The following is a 10,210-nucleotide window of genomic DNA, read 5'->3' as shown; positions in this document are numbered from 1 at the left end:
TTGGATACCTGCAAAGTGTGCCTAGAATTCTAGATTCCTTGAAATTCTAGATTCCTGAATTCCATCTAACTCTGATTTCTGTCATCATCATCAAATGATCTGTACTGCAAATAAAGCAGACTTTGTCCTTGAACACTGGTGAGTAACTTAAAACAAATTTATTTGGTAAAATATACATACATAAATTTACCATTTTAACTATTTTTAAGTGGATTGTTCAGGGGCATTAAGTACATTCACAACATTGTGCAACCATCAACACTCCAGAAAATTTTCATCATCCCAAAGTGAACCTCTAAACACATCAAGCAATAACTCTGCATTCTCCCTCCCCCCAGGCCCTGATAACCTTTTCTGTCCCTATGAATATACCTATTTTGAGTATGTCATTAATATGATTTGTGGAACCATACAATATTTTCTTCTTAAATCTGGTTTATTTCACTTAGCATAATGTTTTCAAGGCTAATCCATATTTTAGCATATTTCAAAATTTCATCGCTTTGAAAAGATGAATACTATCCCATCATATGCATATACTACATGTCAGTTATCCATTCATTTACTGATTGACATTTGGGTTGTTTCTATCTTTTGGCTTTTTGAATAATGCTTCTAGGAACAGCAGTATACAGTATCTGCTTAAATCCCAGCTTTCAATTCCTTGGGGGATATACTGAGAAGTGGAATTGCTATATCATGTGACAATTCTGTTTAACTTTTTGAGGAATCACCAAACTGTTTTTCCACAGCTGCAGCAGCATTTTACATTCCCTCCAGCAAAACACAAGTGTCCCAATTTTTCCACATCCTCACCAACACTTAGTTTCCTTTTGGAAAAAAAAAAAAAGATAATTCATCCTAACAGGCATGGAAAATTGGACATTTTTTACTTTTAATATTCAAATATTTTCAAATATTTTTTGATCCCTTTCTTTCTGATACTTCAAATGCACACAGAGTAGACCACTAGATATTATTCCATAGCTAGCGATGCTTTGCTTTTACAATCTTTTCTCACTCTGCTTCAATGTGGATTTTTTGACAGTTTTTTTTATTTAAAAAATTTTAAATGTTTATTTTTGAAAGAGAGAGAGAAACAGAGCGTGAGTGGGGGAGGGGCAGAGAGAGAGAGAGAGAGAGAGAGAGAGAGAGGAGGAGAGCAGAATCTGAAGCAGGCTCCAGGCTCTGAGCTGTCAGCACAGACGTGGGGCTGGAACTCACAGACTGTGAGATCAAGACCTGAGCTAAAGTTGGATGCTTAACTGACTGAGCCAGCCAGATGCCCCCTTTTTTAAAATTTATATTCAAGTTAGTTAATGATAGTTTTTTTTCTATGTCATTATACTTCACTGCCCTTTTCTTCTCTAGTATCTAATTTGTTATTATATCCAACCAGTGTGTTAATTTTGGATACTTTATTTTTAACTCTAGAAGCTTGAGTTGAGTCCTTCTTAAATCTTCCATTTCTCATCTCATCATTTTCAGGCTCTTCATCTTTGAGTATATGCAGCATATTTCTAATGGATGTATTAATATTCTTGTCTGCTAATCCCATAGATGGTCATTTCTGAGTCTGGGTCTTGTGACTAATTTTTCTCTTGGTTATCATTCACATTTTCCTGATTCTGCATATGTCTGTTACTTTTGTGCTGAATTCTGGATATTGTAAATTGTAAGTTGTTGGATGCTAGACTTTATTGCATGTCTTTAATGAGTATTGGACTTTTCCTTTTGGAATTTTTCTTGAAGATAGTTGATCCTTTTGAGGTATGTTTTTAGGCTTTTCTAAGGAGGTTTAGAATAGCATTTAATTGAGATACAACTCAGCCCCACTTCAAAGTGTTGCCTTTCTAGGATTTCTACTAACTTTCGTGTGTATTCGCCAATGTCTTTTTACTCTGGCTTGAGGGATTTCAAATCGCTCCCAGTCCTGTGTAAACTTAGATTATGATTTGTCTTATAGCTGACTCACAACTGGTCTTTTATTGGAAGTTGTTCTTGCCCAGACTTCTGGAATTGCACCATATTCCTGTGTAGACTGATGTTCAGACAAAGATTAAAGAGTATTCCTACAAAGGCTGCTTGAGCTCTTTTTGTATAGTCACTTTTCTCAGGTATTCTGCCTTGGTCTTCTTATAGTTACTATGAATTATCTCGGTCTTCTTGAACTACAATCTGTATCTACTTCACTTCATGGGATTGCCACACTCTGTATGGTTCTCCCTTTCAGAATCACAGTCTTGGGACTACCTACAAGCAGAAAGTCTATGCAGTTGTAGGTCTTGGCCCGTTTTCTCAGGGACTGCAATCTTTGGCTCTTGTCCAATGTTTGAAAACAATTATTTCCTACATTTTGTTCAGTTTTCTAGTTGCTTATGTTCAAAAGGCAATTACTCCATCATGGCTAGAAGCAGAGCTTCTTGGAAAGTCATTTTAATAACTCAGCTAAAGTGTCAGCTCAGGGACAACATTCTGCTATTATACATACAGAATACTGTATACACATGCTAAATACATACAGAATACTGTATACACATGCTAAAGCAACAACTGGTATATGGTACCACGTCCCCAGTTTCTAGCAACACTGGTCCAGGAAATGTGAGGTGGAAGTAGATTGGCCCCTCTCTCACCATCGCTCTTCATGATCCAATTAAAACGTTGTGTTTCCTACTCCCACAGTTGAAGTCTGTTGAATTAACAGTCCTACTTTCAGGTAGGAAAATATTTCCTTAGGGGAAGTGGTTGGGCTTCCACTGAACATGAAGACATTGCTACCACCTGTTAACTTCAGACCTTTCAAGGCAGTAGACCAGCAAGCTAAGAAAGATGTTACCATATTGGCAAGAGTCACTGACTCTGATTACCATGAAGAGCTAAACTGCTGTTACAGAGTGTGTGCAGGGAGGAGAGTGCCTGGAATGCACAAGATTCACTGGGACAGTGATTGATGATTCTATGACTGGTGATGATGAAATGGGAAATTGCAATCTGGCCTTACACAGACAACCAAAAATTCTGACCCCGCGGAGATGGAAGTCTGAGTCAACCATCAGGAGAGCAACCTAGATCAGCCAAAGGACTGGCTGAGGGCAAGGGAAATCTGAGCAGATAGTGGGAAAGGGAAATGACAAATTACAGACTTGGGGCCTGTTGCAGCAGAAGTGATTGTAACTTCTTCTACTAGCCTTCCTGTATTAAATCTTTGTAGCATATGGATCTGGCCACTACCTTGAAGAAGACTCTGGACAGACTGGACTAAATGGAGAGCATAAAGTTTCTAAAAAGTAAAAGGTTGAACTCTGATACAAACAGGTTGTGGGGGCACCTGGGTGACTCAGACAGTTTAGTGCCTGACTAAAGGCACTAAGTGATAGTGTGTTTCTAGACTTCTGAGACTAAATAAAAGTAATGTGACACACATCTTTCCTCTCCTATCCCCTGCCTGCACACACCCCTTTCCCCTCTATCCCTCTGCCCACAATTTCATCACTCACTCTGGGGGAAGCCAGTTGACATGTCATAGGGACATGCAAATAGCCCTCAACTATGAGGTTCACATATTGGGGGTATTAAGACTCTTGCCAAAGGCCATGCTGTGAGGCATGGTTCTTTCAGGTCTAAATCAAATTTTCAGATAAATGCAGCCCTGGCTTTAAATACTGGATATAATACCATGGGAGACCCTGAGCCACAACCACCCAGCTAAACTGATCCTGAATTCCTTACCCACAGAAACTGTGGATAATAACTGTTTGTTGTAAACAGATGAACATATGGGAAGTGGGGGGTTAGGAGAAGAGAGGGAAACCACAAGAGACTCTTAGTGATAGAGAACAAACTATGGGTTGACAGAGGGAGGTGAGTGAGAGATGTGCTAGATGGGTGATGAGTACTAAGGAAGGCGCTTGTGATGAGCACTGGGTGTTGTATGTAAGTGATGAATCACTGACTTCTTCTCCTGAAATCCACATTGCACTGTATGATACCTAAAATTTAAGTTAAAAAAATAATTGTTTGTTGTGAGATACTAAGTTTTGGGGTAATCCATCATGCAGCAATAGGTAACTAACACAATACTTCTGCAGCACTTTATAACCTCTTGTCTGACTCTTAACTCCAGCTATTGCTGCAAGTGACCAGTTCTGCACAGGTTTTGACCAGATGTACCCAAATGTAATCTGAAGCATCCAACCTTCGCCCATGCTATGTACTTCTAGCTTCCTACAACAGGAATTCTATAAGGTGTGGGGCACCTGCCAGAGGCCTTCCATTATTCATGTGATAAGAAAGAAACCAATGAATAAATGCTTTACCTTTCACCACCAACAAGCTAAGTTCTGAGGTAGACTTCATAAGACTCCTCAGAACATTCCAACAGACTTCAACAGGACTTGCTCAGCTGTGTCTACACTGATACTGTATTTTTCTTTTTACCCTACTCTTTATTATGAAAATTTTTCAAACACAAGGAGAAATTGAAAGAATTTTACAGTCAAACCCATGTCCATTATCTAGATCGTACAATTAACATTTCACTCCTTCTTTCTTACATGTCTATTCATTTATCTATCCTTCTATCCATCTACTAAGTAATCTTATTTTTAATGCATTTCATAGTAATTTACAGATAACAGTATAATTCACCTCTAAATACTTCAGCATGAATATCACTGACTGTAATTCAATATGTTTATGATTTTTTTCTTTTAAGGCAAAATTCACATTCAGTGAAAGGTAAAAATCTTAAGAGTATCACTAAGTAATTTTGAAAAATAAATTTACCTGTGTAACCCAAACCCTCTGAAGATACATAGCACTCCCTTATATACCCATTTTCTGTCAATCCGCATTTAAAAACACACACATACCACTATTTTTTCTTCACTGTAGATTAGTTTTGCCTATTCTAGAACTTCATATAAATGGAAACACTTAGTACCCTTTTGTGTAAATGGCTATATATAATACTTCTTTCACTCAGCATATTTTAATATTTATCCATATGTTGTATCAATAGTCTTCCTTTTTACTGCTGAGCAGTACTCCACAGCATGAACATATCACAGTTTGCTTATCCATTCTGTAAGTATGCTGTTTCAAGTTTTTGACTATTATAAATACTGCTGCTGTGAACACTCTTATACAAGGTTGTTTGTATGTAGATATTTGCACTGAGTAAGCATCTAGGAAAGGAACTGCTGGGTCATAGAGATGTGTGTTTCATTTTATTCTATTTTTTAATTTAATATTTACTTATTGTTGAGAGAGAGAGAGAAAGTGAGAGAGAGAAAGCACATGCAGGAGGAGGAGGGCCAGAGGGAGGGGGGGGACAAAAATCTGAAGCAGGCTCTGCCTGTCAGTGCAGAGCCCAAGGTGGGGCTTGAAATCGTGAACTATGAGATCATGACCTGAACTGAAGTCAGACGCTTAACTGACTGAGCCACCCAGGCACCCTATGTGTGTTTCATTTTATAACAAACTGCCAGACCTCTCCAAAGCGGATACACCATTTTACACTCCTACCAATAATTTATTTATGAGAGCTCCAACTACTCCACAGGCTTGCCAATTTGTTGCGACCAGCCATTGTAATTTAGCCATTCTCGCAGACCTCCAGCAGGTATCTCATTTGATTTTAATTTTAATCCCCCCAATGACTAATGATATTGGGCACGTTTCCATGTGCTCACCTGTGTATTGAGAGTGCATTCTTGTATTGGTTTTTCCACCGTTCCTGTTTTACTCCCTTATCCCTCACACTTGGCGTCTAGTATCCTTTCTCAAATAAACTACCTGTTTGTGATTCGTCTTGGGTTTACTATAGGGATATCCAAGCTAAGATATCAGAAACAGCTGAAGAGCTAAGAGGTTACAAATCCATCCTATCCCCTTTCCTGTGAAAATAGCAAAGGGGATGCTTCTCTATTCTGGTAAAACCTCACCCCTCACAGGTCATTAGGCTGGCTTCTGTGTGATGGAGGGGAGGGGTATCCAGAAAAATGCACCTACGACTGAGAGGATTCTGTACTGACTAAATGCAGGTGGGTTTCTATAGCTTTTACAATCAACGAAATCTTATGTTTTTTAAATTTTCTATTGTCATTGTTAGAATCACTAAGATGGTCATTCACACTAAGTTCAAACACAAAGAACATTGGTTTAAGAAACAGGCAGAGAAATGGCTTAGAAAAATAAAATTCTTCTGGGGCACCTGGGGTGGCTGAGTTTGTTGAACATCACACTCTTGATTTCAGCTTCAGGTCATGATCCCAGGGTTGTGGGATTGAGCCCTGTGTCAAGCTCTGTGTTGAGCGTGGAGCCTGTTTAAGATTCTCTCTCTCTCTCTCTCTCTCTCTCTCTCTCTCTTCTGCTCCTTCCCCCTGCTTGCACTCTTTCTCCCTCTCTCTCTCTCCCTCTCTCTCTCTCTCATGCGCGCACGCTAATTAATTAATTAATTAAATTAAAAAACCAAAATTCTTCTTCTGTTCATCACTTGGGCTTCACAGGAGACCCAGGTTGGCCTTCACATAGTGGACACCATCTTTCCTCTGCACCCAGAGTACCCTGAAGTACCTCACGACTCTCCAGTATCTAGGACCAAAAGAACAAGCCTGAGAAAGAAGCCCCCCCCCCACCTCCTTCAGCCTGTCCTATGCTTATGTTCTGCCCCAACAACAGAAATAAACCTTAAAATTTAGCTGAGGTTTGTAGACTTGAACACAGAACTATTACCCAGAACAGTGCCTTGTGCATATGCATTCAGTAACTGTTGGTTGAAAAATAATGAATACATAAGTGAACAGATGTAGATTTAAGTAAAAGGACAAAATAGTATGTGGTAAACACACACATATCACACAGAATGATACAAAGGGTAAGTTCCATGGGGAGGTCCAATTATGGAAGAGGAAAACACACGCTCCTCCCACCTGTCAACTGGTCTGGGGCTGATCAAACCTGTGGCCTCACTACTCCCAACCACGCCCAGGAGACTCACATCAGTACCAAAGGCCCTGAGGAAGCCAAAGAGATACTGATGATGGCAGACACAGGTGGTGGCAGCTTGGGGACCATCTCACACTCGCTACTCCCACCTCCAGAAGAGGGACTCCATCTTTGAACTCTGCAGGCTCTGACTACACTGCCCAGGTCTGAGTCCCTGGGAGTCATGGTCACAATGCCAACAAAACAGGGCAGGAAGAGGCTTCACTCCTCACAGAGTGTGTGATAGCAGCCTCTGCTTGGGTGGCTAGCAACAGCAGCTTGAAAACTGACTCTGAGGGTGGACAGCTGTGATGCCCTGCCAGGCAGAAGGCTCTAGAAATATGTGGCACAGATGGGTTGGGGTGTCAGGTGATGGCTGGGGTGAAAGCCATGGAAGTGACAACTAGAAAGTGCACCATCTTCTCAGTAACAGCAGAAGAGAAGGTAATGAAGGAGGAGACGGTGGACAAACCAGTAGGTAAAAAAATAGATGTGTCCAAACTGAGATGTGCTGTAAGTGTAAAGTGTATACTAGATTTCAAAGACTTAGTACAGAAAAAAAGAGAATGTAAAATATCTCCATTCTATATTGACTACATGTTGAAATGTTATTTTTGAAATATTGCATTAAATAAAATATGATTTAAATGTTTTGAATGGAAGAAATCAGTAGGCATGAATGGATATAAAAGATTTATGAGGGGCGCCTGGGTGGCTCAGTCGGTTAAGTGTCTGACTTCAGCTCAGGTCACGATCTTGCAGTCTGTGAGTTTGAGCCCTGCGTCAGGCTCTGGGCTGATGGGTCAGAGCCTGGAGCCTGCTTCCCATTCTGTCTCCCTCTCTCTCTGCCCCTCCCCCGTTCATGCCCTGTCTCTCTCTGTCTCAAAAATAAATAAACGTTAAAAAAAATTAAAAAATAAAAATAAAAAGATTTATGAAAGCTGAACAATCTGGACTGAGCCTTGAAGGGTAAGTAGGATTGAGCTGGGTAGGAGAAAAAGAAACAGCCTGTAAGAGAAGACACAGCCTATAGAGACCTGAATTCTTTCTGATGACCCTCTTCCTGGCTGAAGTTAACTTTCACTGCAGCACTGAAAAGGTCAGGGACACTACCATCATAAGATTTAAATTTAAAACCCCCTTTCACTATTGATTTGTGTTGAACAAATCAATAAATGTGAGCCTCTGGTTTCTCATCTGAAAGCAGGTATCAGAAAAATTCTATCTCATATGGCTATAGTGATACCTAAATTAGGTAATATGTTAAAGAACTTTAGGGGTGCCTGGGTGGCTCAGTCGGTTGAGCGTCCGACTTCACCTCAGGTCATGATCTCACGGTCTGTGAGTTCGAGCCCCGCGTCGGGTTCTGTGCTGACAACTCAGAGCCTGGAGCCTGTTTCAGATTCTGTGTCTCCCTCTCTCTCTGCCCCTCCCCCGTTCATGCTCTGTCTCTCTCTGTCTCAAAAATGAATAAAACGTTAAAAAAATAAAAAAAAAAAAGAGCTTCATTATCAAGCATCTTGAAATCTATCCTTCTCACTTCTCCACTATTTCAGAATTGGCACATCTTCCCAACAATTTATTTCATAAGCCCTGTGTTTCTCCTTCAGTATGCATGTATAGTCACGGAGGCCTGTGTATTTGAATATATTTTCAGACACTTGAAAATACCTTACTCCCCTTCTGAATACATATCTCTTCCACAGATAGCAGACTCTTGTTACTGACTTTGGGGGGCCATGGTATATAGAGAGTAGAGTCCCTGCAGAGGAAAACGTCCATTTCTCATCTTCCTGATTTTCCTGCTCACTGAGTGGCAGCACCATGCATCCAGCTGAGTGAGCTAACACCCAGGAGTCACCCTCACAACACTCCCTCAATCCCCATATCCAATCTGTGAATAAGCGCCGTCTGTTCTGCCTGGCGGCCATCTCTCACTTCTCTGGCTGCCACTCAAGTCTAAGCTTTCAACTTTGCCTGAACTACTGCAATAACCTCCTAGATGGCATTATATCCTGACTTTTGCCCACCTCTCTACAATCCATTCTGCATTCTGCAGCCAAAGTGATTTTCTCAGTATTAAGGAAAAAACATTCACTCATGCACCATTCAGTATGATGTTAGCTATAGGGTTTTTATAGATGCCCTTTGTTAGGTCAAGGGAGTTCCCTTCTATTCCAAGATGGCTAAGTCATGAATGGGTGTTGAATTCTGCCAAATGCTCTTGATATAGTAAATTATACGAACTTTGCCTGTTACCTAAGTATTGAAGGGAATTAGCTAAATGGGAGATAGAATTGGAAGGACAGAGCAAGATGATATTGTCTGAAATAACTGGATGCATTATGGCCTGGTAGAAGGGAAACAACTAGACGCCATCTGGAAGCCTCTGCTGCCTCCATGATTCAAAGGCAACTGGGCACATAGCATGTACTCTGAAACTACTGGTTCCATCTCAATCTGTGGTTGACAACTGAGATCCATTCTTCAACTCTCAGAGCACTGTTTTTGGGAGGCCCCTATAAGGTTTCAGTTAGTATTCATTCCATCTGCCTTGCTGTCCTTCAACAAACAGCAACTGTGACATCTCCAACATGAAACTGGGGATACAGGTTACTTATTATTTACAGACAGTCCTTGTAATTAGCTGTTAAACTTCACTTGCCAAACCCCAATGCAAATCTACTCATCAGAGGATAATTAATTAAACTTGACTTTCTCATTAAAAACCTATGGTTTCCCTAACCTTTCATTCAGGTCATGGATTCCATGTGATACATATCACCTTAAAATTTGTCATATAAGTCAGAGCACTCTATTTTATCCCATAGAATGGGAGAGAATATTTGCAATACATACATCTGACAAAGAATTTGTATGCAGAATACATAAAGAATTAATACAATTCAACTATGAGGACAGAGGGGCATCTGGGTGACTCAGTCGGTTAAGTGTCTGATTTTAGCTCAGGTCATGATCTCACAGTTTGTGAGTTTAAGCCCCGCATCAGGCTCTTTGCTGTCAGCACAGAGCCTCAGATCCTCTGTCTCCCTCTCTTCTCTGCCTCTCTCCCATTCATGTTCTCTCTCTCTCTCTCTCAAAAATAAACATTAAAATTTAAAAAAAAAACTATGAAGACAGAAACCAATTAAATATAGGCAAAATATTTGAAATCACACTCCACAAAACAAGCTATATGAATGACCAATAAATACACGAG

The sequence above is a fragment of the Panthera tigris genome, chromosome A1, assembly GCF_018350195.1.
Source record: "Panthera tigris isolate Pti1 chromosome A1, P.tigris_Pti1_mat1.1, whole genome shotgun sequence".
In the NCBI taxonomy this organism is placed as follows: Eukaryota; Metazoa; Chordata; class Mammalia; order Carnivora; family Felidae; genus Panthera; species Panthera tigris.
This window is presented reverse-complemented; position numbering follows the sequence as displayed.